Source organism: Nuphar pumila, chromosome 12 (assembly GCF_984573655.1).
Source record: "Nuphar pumila chromosome 12, dmNupPumi1.hap1.1, whole genome shotgun sequence".
In the NCBI taxonomy this organism is placed as follows: domain Eukaryota; kingdom Viridiplantae; phylum Streptophyta; class Magnoliopsida; order Nymphaeales; family Nymphaeaceae; genus Nuphar; species Nuphar pumila.
The window spans coordinates 38,253,308-38,265,688 of NC_143260.1; positions in this window are offsets into that span (position 1 = coordinate 38,253,308).

The following is a 12,381-nucleotide window of genomic DNA, read 5'->3' on the forward strand; positions in this document are numbered from 1 at the left end:
ATGATAAAGGTTCTGGTTGTAATATTTAGGGGCGGCGCGTTAAAGGTCATGCGCTCGAATCCTGTTTCATGAGTGACTTCAAGAATAACCCAATTCTTTATACTGCGGCCACACAGTCACACTCACATAGGTGGGCTTCTCTAGAGATGCACTGCTAACATCTCGCCTAGAAGGCTTTGAACCCATTTAGAGTTTTAACTCTTCCTTAACTAGCAGCTACAACACCTTTTTAGAGTAATCAGGGGAACAGGCACAGATACAAAGTATCTCATAATTAAGGTGCTATCCAGTTCACCCTACAGCTTGTTATTACCACATTGAACCTACTTTGTGAGATCTCCACTGAGATAGGTTGGGTTGCTACTATAGATGAACTACTAATGAGTTTCAGTCTCATCCCCTCTCTGGATTTCAGGACTAATGACTTATCTAGTCCTTTCGTTAATGGATCAGTTGTATTCTCTTTGGATCCAACATAGTCCACAACAACCACTAATTGAGACACCAGTTCTCTTACAGACTTTATTCTAACTTGGATGTGTCTCCTCTGCTTTTGATTATATTTTGTGCTTTTAATCTTTGTAATAGTGGTCATATTGTCACAATGCACAGATATCGCAGGAATTGGTTTGCACAGTAAAGGAAGTTCCGCAAGAAGTCCCTTTAATCATTTAGCTTCCAATCCTGTGACATCTAAAGCACAGAGTTCAGCCTCAAAAGTAGACCGAGACAAGATGATCTACTTTACTGATCTCCAGGCGACCGCACCGCCACCCAAGGTAAATACATACCCTGTCACGCCATAACTCCCAGAATTCATGGCTATCCAGCTTGTATCACTATATCTCTCAAGAACTGCAGGGAATCTCTTGTAATGCAAACTCAAGGAAATAGTTTATTTCAGGTATCTAAGTACCCTGTCCAATGCCTTCCAATGAGTGTGATTTGGACAACTTGTGTATCTACTTAATTTTGTTATGGAGAACGAAATATCCGATCTCGTGCAATTTGCAAAATACATCAAACTTCCAATAATATGAAAATATCTCAATTGAGACACAGGAACACCAGACGTATTCTTATGAAGAGGGATAGAAGGGTCATATGGAGTTGCTACAGATCTCCCTTAGTTATAGCCAAATTTCTCAAGTACTTTCTCAACAAAGTGAGATTGAGAAATGGTTAACCCTTCAGCTGAACCAGTCAGCTTTAAGCCTAAGATCACATTTGCAACACTCATATCCTTCATATCAAACTTACTATTAAGAAACGACTTTGTCTCATTCATAATTCTCATATTGGAACCAAACAATAGAAAATCATCTACATACAAGCATAAAATAATACAACTATCACTTTTAACTTTGCAATAAACACATTTATCAGATTCATTAACAACAAAGCCAAATGATAAAATAATATTATCAAACTTCTTATGCCATTGTTTAGGGGCTTGTTTTAGTCCATATAATGACTTAACAAGTCTACAAACTTTGTTTTCATTATCAGGAGCCACATAACCCTCAGGTTGATTCATATAGATCTCTTCTTCAAGATCGCCATGCAAGAAAGCGGTCTTCACGTCCATTTGATGGACAGAGAGGTCATAAATGGAAGTCAGTGCAATAAGCAATCTAATTGTGGTCATCCGGATAACCGAAGAATAGGTATCAAAATAGTCTATTCCCTTCTTTTGTTTGAACCCCTTGGCAACATGTCTTGCCTTGTACTTGTCAATGAATCCATCTGGTTTCAACTTCTTCTTAAAGATCCATTTGCACCCAATTGTGGAACTACCACGAGGGAGGTCAACCAGTTCCCAAGTGCCATTAGAGACAATGGAGTCCATTTCACTCTTTATGGCTTCTTTCTAATGCATTGCTTCAGGTGAAGCCATTGCATCTCGGAAAGTGGGAGGATCATCCTCGATAACGTAAGTAATAAAATCACTTTCCAAGTCCTTGGTAATCCGTGGTCTCTTGCTCCTTCTAGGTTCAACCACTTCCTCAGACTCAATGGGTCTAGGATGAGAACAAGATGGTTATACCCCTACATCTGTCATCCTTTCCACATGTTCGGGAATGGAACCAGAAGTTGAAGGTATATCTAAAAAAGGAAGATTCTGAGGTACACCAACTTTCATGGGAAATACATCCTCAAAGAATGTAGCTTCTCGAAGCTCAACAATAGAGTTTATATCTATGCCAGATATCTCAGACTTAATTACTAAGAACTTGTAGGCATAGTTGTTCTCTACATAACCCAAAAAGATAACATCTACTGTTTTAGGACCCAGCTTCTTCCTATTGTGCTTTGGGACAAGTACTTTAACAAGACACCCTCACACTTTAAGGTATTTTAAGCTAGATTTCCTATTTCTTCTAAGTTCAAAAGAGCTACTATCCTTATGCTTCTGAGGAACTCTATTCAGAATATGACAAGTCGTATTCAGAGCATCCCCCCACATATAGGTAGGTAATCCAGAACTCTCAAGTAGAGTATTTATCATGTCAGTTAGGGTTCTATTCTTTCTTTCTGCAATCCCATTAGATTGAGGAGAATATGGAGCAGTAAACTCATGAACTATGCCAACAGACTTGCAATATTCATCGAGTTTATTAGAGGTATATTCTCCCCCTCTGTCAGACCTCGGTCTTTTCAGTTTTCTACCAGTTTATGTTTCTGTTTTATTCTTAAAAATAAGAAACTTATCAAAAGCTTCATCTTTTGATTTTAGCAGATACACATAACATTATTTAGTGTCATCATCTATAAAAGTGATAAAATACTTTTTATGATTTCTGGTTAACACTTCATTAAACTCACAGATATCTGTGTGCACCAGATCCAATATTTCAGAATCTCTAACAATCGTATAAAATGGTTTCCTATATTGTTTTGCTTGCACACAAATTTCATATTTTTTAGTTTTATCAATGGAATGCTCAGGAATCATTTTCAAGTTCATCATGCGTTTCATAGAATTGAAATTCACATGACCTAATCTATTATGCCACAAATCAGATGATTCTATGTTATATGCAACATTAGACAATGAATTAAAAGAAACATCATTTTCTAATTTATCACTGCAAACATATTCAACACGAAGTTTAAACAAACCATCATCTAAATACCCCTTGCCAATAAATGTTTCAGAATATAAAATAACAACTTTATTACATTTAAAGTTAAATTCATAACCCTCTCTAACAACACATGAACCACTTAGAATGTTCCTTCTAACTACATGCACATGGTGCATTCTGTAAAGATAGAATTCGTCCTGAAGGAAACTTCAGATCCACGCGTCCAATCCCTAACACCTTTGTAGCCGTTGAATTGCCCATAGTCACGGATCTGCCTGCAACAGCCTGGTATGAGACAAAGACAGACTTATCAGCACAAATGTGCACATTAGCCCCAGTGTCAACCAGCCACTCTGTTGGCTTATAAACGTGATAGATTTGCGGGTTAACAGAAACATACCCAATACTGGTCTCAATGACCTCAGTCACCATGTTGACTTGAGGCGTTCCATCTGTGGTCCCATGAGCTTTGGCCTTCTTGGAAGGACATTCCTTAGCCCAGTGTCCAACCTACCCACAGTTCCAGCACAGTTTGTTCTTTGCCTTTTTCTGGATTTTGGCCTTAGGTTTAAACTGGTTTTTCATTGCAGATTTCGGTTTTTGTTCCTTGCCCTTAAAAGATCCGGTCATCATGTTCACTTTAGGCTGTTCAGTTGGCATCACGATCTATTTCTGGCTTCTATGCTCTTCTTCAATGGCTATGGCTACCATAAGATCATCCATGGAAATCTTTCCTCTACAGTGCTTGAGAGACATATCAAAGTCTACCCAAGACTTAGGAAAATTTTTCACGATGGTCATAACTTGAAACTTCTCAGGAAGTTTCATTTCAGCCTCAGCCAAACTATGGAGCAACAGTAGAAACTCGTGTGCCTGCTCAGTGACCGACTTGCCCTCTACCATCTGATATTTCAGAAACTTGGCAACCAAGTATTTTTCAAGACCTTGGTTTTTGGTATTGTACTATTTGTCAAGTTGATCTCATAGGCCCTTAGCAGTGGTAGACGAGGAACAATATACATCGAACAACATGTTGGACAGAGCCAACAGTATGCAACCACGACAAATATTGTTCTTTTCTTTCCACTCTACAGTCGTAGTGACCGCAGCAGGGTCAGGGTCAGTATCAGAAATTGAAGGACAATCGATTTCTAGAACAGACAACAACCCTATCGTAGTGAACCAGATCTTCATGCGTTGTTGCCAACGCTTGAAATTCTGTCCGGCAAACTTTTCCGGCATCCCAGACATGTCCACTTTTGGTACAAAAGCGGAAGAGGTCAACATGCTTATAATCTTCTCTAAGACTGTTGGATCGAATTTCGGATCACACAGTTTCACAATCATAATCATGATACAAAACATGATATAAATCATAATATGCAGCAAAATACAAATCATGATTTTCAGCAGATCGAAACATAAACAGGGAGCAGGCATGTCGGGTTCCACCATATACCAAAATCCAGAAAGTAGCATATGAACAAGCAGATGCACAAAACACAATAAACACAAGAGAAGCATGTTAATACTGTGTAAAAGGCTAAGACGTACGAAAGTACTCCCCTTAGAGAAGATTCGCCCCCACATACAGTGCAAACAGGGTCTGACGTCCTTACCCCAGCATACATTAGTTTCGACGATCAGAACGGTGAACTCCGACGAATCGTCCTTCGAAAACAACCTCTATGAATCGATGTTGCAGACAAGCCCCTTTCGGGATAACTCAGGAAAGAGAGAGAGAGCAACAGGGAAAGAGAAAACCGCAGAGCTCTTCTTCAGAGATTAGTCCATCTCAGATCTGATGTAACCCCAGCCCTAACCATGCTTTTATAACCCACGAACGGTTACAAAGCGTGGAAGGAACCCGTTACGGAATCCGAGGAGACGTGACCCATTAACGGAAATCGAAAAGCCGAGATTCGTTAAAGGAATCTAAAGAGCCATAATGGGCATGGACTACAAGGAGTCGTGACCCGTTATCATTTCTCATAACCCATTAAAGAATCCAAATATCCACAAAAACTTTGAGCAAAAAGATACTTTGGTCTTGATTGGATATAGCCCTAAAGGGCCAATTACCCGAACCTGAACCCGAGCCCGAGCGCGGCTCGGCACAGTGCGACACGACACGGCGGGTGCGCGCACGCGCCCGTGTGTGTGTGGTAGTCATCTCACCCTCTTGTTCTCAGGAAGAAGTGTAAGAGTTTACATGTGGCTTATAAAGCCCACAACAAACTCAAACACAATCAATATGGGACTATTCCACGTCATCAAAACCACTTTTTCCAAAACAACCCAGTTTCATATTTGAATTCTCTCTTCCCTTCCTTCTTGCACCTAACAGGTTCATCCTGCGAAAGTTCCCTTGGATGTTTTTATCAGGGGCAACTTCTCCCGGTTGTCAAACGTACCCTTCAGGGAAAAAAAACTCGTGAAAATCTGGGTTCATACTGCTGATCACATATTTTTAGTTAAAACGAATACTGGAATTAAGAGAAGAAGAAAAAAGACCCATTACACAAACCATGGAAAAGGAAACCAAAGTTAATGAACGTGAAAGTTTATGATATTCTAATATTAAATGAAAAACGAATAGGTTGTCATTATATCTGTCTTGCATAAATCACCTTACAAAACTGTCAAAAGAAGATGAAAATTTTTAAACCTCTCGTATCATGGTATGGTATAGAACCACCTTATATATATATCAGAAAATAAATGTCTTATATGGCTAATTCGAAGTATTTTCTTAAAAACCTCATAATTTTTTATATTCTTTTCATATCCAAAATCACAAATGTATGAATTTAAAAAGAACTTTTTACCCTTAGCACATGCTATCTTTCTCTTATATATTCAAACTTCCTCTCAAATATGAATCTTTTTTGCATTTGTTTTCATATCTTCTCTAATATGACCTCAAAAATGTGTGTTTTTATAGTTATTGAAAAGCTGAGATACAACCCTATAACTTTCATGTTTTGAGTTACAATAAAAAACTCATTTAAGGTTCTTGTTTCTGAGTTTCAAAATTAGAATAGAAATATAACAACCGAATAATAAATAGTTTTAGAGGACATTTCAACCTAAAAAACATAAAAAAAAACTAAACAAAAATATATTTTCAACGATACTTGATTTGCTGAAAAATAACAAAAGGGCACTGAAATACAATCTCGATAACATTCATAAAACTTGAAGAAGTCCGTATAAAATATATGTGAACTTAAAAAAGTCTGCATAAAACATGTGTGAACTTCCTTAAGTCTGCATAAAACATGTGTAGACTTTGAGCCTGCATAAAATCTGCTCTAAACTTGAGGATATCCTCATAAAAATATGTGCAAACTTGAGAAAGTTTACATAAAATATGTGCAAATATAAGAAAGTTCTTATAAAATATGTGTGGACTTGTTTAAGTGTACACAAATAAAATATATGTAGATTTGAGGAACTCCACATGAATATATATACAAACTTGAGGAAGTCCTTATAAAAATATATGCAAACTTCCTCAAGTTTGCATAACATATGTGCAGACTTAAGAAAGTCTTTATCAAGTTTGCATAAAAATATATGCAGACTTGAGGAAGTTCGCTGCATATATTTTATGCAGACTTGAGGAAGTCGGCATAAAATATGTGTGGACTTCCTCAAGTCTGTATAAAATATATACAGACTTGAGAAAGTCAACATAAAAATATATGCGTACTTGAAAAAATTTACATAACATTTTTGTGAACTTTATAAAGATTTGAAGAAATCTGCATAAAATACATGCAATACTTTCTCAAGTTTGCATATATTTTTTGCAGACTTGAGGAAGTCTGCATATATTTTATTCTGACTTCCTTAAGTCTGCGCATATTTTATGCAGACTTCAGAAAATTTGTAATATTTTATGCAGACTTTATCAAGTTTTATGAATATTGTTGGGGCTTTATCTCAGCTCTTCTTCGTTGTTTTTCAGCAAATCATGTTTCGTTAGAAATGTATTTTTGTCTATTTTTTTTGTGATTTTTTGAAATCCTTCATTTTTTAGGTCGAAACTTTCTCTGAAATTACTCATTATTTGGTTGTTTCAATATGTATATCAAGCTTCTATTTAGGTTTTGAAACTCAAAAACAAAAACCTTAGAGGAGTTTTCAGTTCTTACCCAAAACATAAAAATTATAGAGTTGTGTCTTAGCTTTTCAAAAACTATAAAAACACAAGTTTTCAACTTAGGATTGGAAAGATACATATCTAAGAACAAAGACTGTTCTAAAAAAATATCATATATTGGGGAGAAAGTTCATTTTCAATACCTTTTTTTGTAAATCGAACCATGTGGATGGGTTGAACATGGTGAATTTGCTAGAAATAAACCATTGGTTTGTGTATTTTTTATGAAAATTGTGATTTTTGAATGCTTGAATATTTATGAAGATTATGAGTCATTTATTTTAAAGCCTTAAAAAAATCTGGTTTTTGCATCAAAATTGGATGATTCAAGAGCAGGTTTTTATAAAACCAAATATGTAATCACATCCGTATGGTTTAAAAAAACAAACAAAAAATTCATGAAAATTGTGGTTCCCACATTACTTCTCATATTATAGTGACTCCCTCTCTCTCTTAATATATATATATATATATATATATATATATATATATATTACTAGAAATAAGAAAACCAATGTATGAACCATGATTTTTATGTTTTTTTGTTATTTTCTCTTAAATCTAACAGTAGGGATGTGATCTACATGTTTGGTTTAATAACAATCCGCTCTTGAATTATTTGATTTTGATGCATAAACGAGATTTTTTTAAGGCTTTAAAATCAATGGCTCGTAATCTTCATAAATATCCAAGCGTTCAAAAATTATATTTTATCATTAAAAATATATGGTCCAATGGTTGATTTCAAGAAAATTCATCATGTCAAGCACATCTATGCGATTAGATTTGCAAAGAAAGTGTTGAAAATTCCTAAATTTCTAGTTCTCATATTCTAGTGACTCATATATATAGTTACTAGAATATATGAATTAATGTGTGAACCATGATTTTCATGGATTTTTTATTATTTTCTCTTGAATCTAACCATAATATGGATGTGTTTCACATGCTTGGTTTTATAAGGACTCACTCTTGAATCATCCAATTTTGATGTATAATTGAGATTTTTTTAAGGCTTTAAAATCATAATCTTCATAAATTTTAAAGCATTCAAAAATCACATTTTTTCATGCAAAATACACGATCCAATGGTAGATTCCTAGCAAATTCATCATGACAAGCACATCCACATAGTTTGATTTAAAAAAAAGTGTTGAAATTCCCGTATTTCTAATTCTTATATTCTAGTTCTCATAATTCAGTTCTCATATTCGAAGTCACTAGATTTTGAGAACTAGAAATATGGACATTTTCAACACTTTTTTTGCAAATCCAACCATGTAGACATGGTGAATTTGCTAGAAATCAATAATTGGATAAGGTACTTTTGATGCAAAAATATGATGTTTGAATGCTTGAATATTTATAAAGATTATGAGCCATTGATTTTAAAGCCTTAAAAAAATCAAATTTATGCATAAAAAATGAATGATTCAAAAGAGAGTTCTTATAAAACCAAACAAGTAGATCACATCCATAAGATTAGATTCAAGAGAAAAGAAAAAAGAAATCTATAAAAACTTCACTTCACACATTAGCTCTCATATTCTAGTGACTATATATATATATATATTATTACCTATTATACCACTTAGTAGTAGCTTGAAATTATGATTTCCAGCTGTCCAATCAATGGGATGTCATCAATCCATTTAGCATGTTTTGTTTGTTAGAGATTGTCACAAAGATTCTTGAGTACAAGGACACGAGATGCAAGTTTGACTCACAAGTTCAATAAATTTTCACAAGATATGATAAGAGGATATAGTTTTTTATTTATTTTTTAAACTAATAAAAAATCATTTTTGATACATTTTAATAATAAAATGCATTTTTATTGATAAATTTCAAAAATACTAACATATTACTAAAAATATTAAAATAATGATTGTACGCCTCGATTGTGTCTGCTCGTGTGTCACACACTCATAATGGCCTTGCCTTGTGGTTCATAAGTCGGGTGGTTTTTTGTTAATTGCTTAAAATTCTTCAATTATTAATGTAACTTGAATGCTTAGGGGTGGGCATCGGGCCGAACCGGCCCGCTAATGGAGAAGGTCGGATTTTGGCCCAGTTCTTAACGAGCTCGGGCCCATTGGCCCAATGGGCCAATGTGAAGCAGGTTGGGTCCGGCTTGGTTCGGCCCAAACCCATTTATTTCCCTTTATTTTCATGATACGACACAAAAACCTAATTTTTAATTAGTGCAACTAATTAGGAAAATAATAATAATTAACAAATAACAACTTTTCATGCAACTAATTAGGTGAATAGTAATAGTTATCCAAGTTACTATGTAATAGTTAATTTTAACATCTTTATATTATTAAAAAATTTAAAAATATCAAGTCCATTGGGTCGGACCGGGCTCAGGTTAGCTTTGTAACGCCCCAATTTTTCAAAACCAATACAAGCTAAAATATTAGACTTTTTTTTAATACAACGAAAAGATGATGGTTGGTCGTCAGTTTAAAAAATGTCTGGTAGGTCACAATTATATATCCAACAACATACTTGAACTTTAAGCAAACCAAAACATTTTATTTACAAGTCTTTATTATAAAATTGTAGTACCTGATAAAGCAGTACCACAAAAACAAAGTCTATATAAGTCATAGTTGGGTGAAACCTTGGATCTTGATGTCGCTCTACTTTGCACCTTGCACAATGGGTCAACTACCTGGATTCCCCAAAAATAGGGTTAGTACCATATCAGACTTATAAGAAAGCATTCTAGTTCCAACAAGTATAATATGCTAAAACACAATTGGTCATTCAAAGGCCATAGCTTAAAACATTCATTTCGGATCGTAGATCAAATCTTCACGACTTAGCATAGTATCATTCGTAGGTATCCTTGTAACGAAGCATGAGCCCCTCGAGGTCATCTTAACCATCTGAACACAACTTTGGTTTTCACCCATTCAGTCCAACACTATAATGAGACAAATGTCTTACATAAGGCGATGCATGATTGCCACTAATGTACATCCATTCATTGATTTATTCGGTAGTGAACCTACAACTAATGTTTTGTTTTGATATTTAACTAGATCACCCATGGTACGTAGGAAAAAACAACTTTAGCATCAGACGAAGCATCTAGGTGTCTTTTATGCTATGTATTTTTATGCCCAGATACCTGAATGACTCTACCTGTTATGAGGCAACAAATTTTGCTAAAATAACTCACGCTAGGCCGTTTCGAATGCATCCTGCTACTGCAGTAGTTGGGGTCTATCGCTTAGGACAAATGTATAGCCCAGCCTCCTAACCTCCAAGTGACAGGACACTACTGAGCACTTTAGTCTATAATAATATATGTTATTCGAACGGTACCACCATCGTTTCTATGATGAGCTTAAATCTTGAAGGGGTTCGATGACATAATCTTGATTATAGGAACGTTGAGTGCCTCATAGGAAACCAGTGCATCACACACGAAGGGAAATATGAACCCAACCTCACTCAGTCAGTTTTGAAGCACGAGCCTTATCTCGTGTGAGTAGGAACCATCGTTATATTTATTTTTACAAATGTGAACATCGCTCTCAGTACCTTTGACCATCATGAGTGCTTCACCCATTCAAGTGAATAACCAACTCTGGCACAACGACACTTACGAGTATTATTCTTAAAATAGTGGATCACAGAAGCATGCATATGATGTGATCATCTTTGATTGACTGCTTGGGCATTATTAGCCTTTACGAGCACCAGCCTGAAGGGGTGCAACAACCACTCTGACACATCGGCGCTTACGAGTATTTTGCCTAATTTAGGCAAAGCCTACCTTCACACAATGACACTTACGAGTATTTCACATGCTTGAGGCAGAATAACCATTCTGGCATTGCGGCGCTTATGAGTATCATGCCTATTTGAGTCGAATTAAATCGAGCCATCCAGGTCAGGGTCCTAAAAACATATGTTTGTATGATGACATAGTTATGTCATCTTTGCTTGAGAATCCTTAGCTCATGCGTGCACTTCGTCAATTGAGGCAAAAAATTTGACATCGTAACACCTAAACGAAACAGAAATCCTTTTATTGGAGAGATGCACATCATTATGCTTACGTTGTATCTTTCATGGTTTATCGAAAACCTTGGCCTTAATTAGGCCTCAAGCTAATGACTTAGTGATTACGTGAAAAACCTCAAGCACTTCAGTGTTTTGTGCAAATCCTAAACCCTTCATTTAAGGGTTTCTTCGTCAGATATCATTTTGCGTGGAATAGGGTATTTGAAATGCTTGTGCAATATGAATCTGTCACCATATGTATATTCTATATATATACGCTACTATTGTACAACTGTATTTATAAGTGGAGTAGGTATGTTAAATGCATGTGTCAAATAAATATGTATAGTAATATATACTATTTCTACGCATATAACATGCAAGTATTACTTAAAAGCATGACAATGCACACAAATGCGTACACACCCAAATTGTTGAGTACATAATCATAAAATAAGCATGACAGTATATGAAAAATGCGTACAAACCCAAATAAATGCATAAATGCATGGCATAGGAACAAAATTGTTTGCTAGGCTAAATAAATTGTGTAACCATGTGGCCTAGGTGCAGAACAACGTGTCAGACTAAATAAATTACAAAAAAAAATATTTTTAGTATGCATATTATATATGTGAGAACCTAGTCGCAAAGATACACATGTGGACACCTAATATAAGCGCACACGATGACCTAGATGGCATAAATCGATGACTAAGACCCTATATCATACACGTGAGAACATAGTCGCAAGGATACGTGAGTGGATACCAACAAGGTGGTATCCCATATAGTAAGTGGGGTCCTGTGTCAAGCTGAAGGCACAGGATTGAATCCTTCTGCCACATGGGGTGGGTGTTGTTCTGATAAGAGTTCGTCTAACCCCAGCTTGCCTTAAAAAAAAAAGGATATGCAAGTGGACACCTGACACAAACGCACACGGTGGCCTTGATGGCGTAAACCGAAGACTAAGACCCCAAAACATGAATTTCAACATATTAATATTGATGTCTTCGGCATAAAAACCTACATTGTATTTGTAGATGAGGCTAAGTGTAAGGTCACTCATGGGTCGTGATTGACATGTACTTTCATCTGATA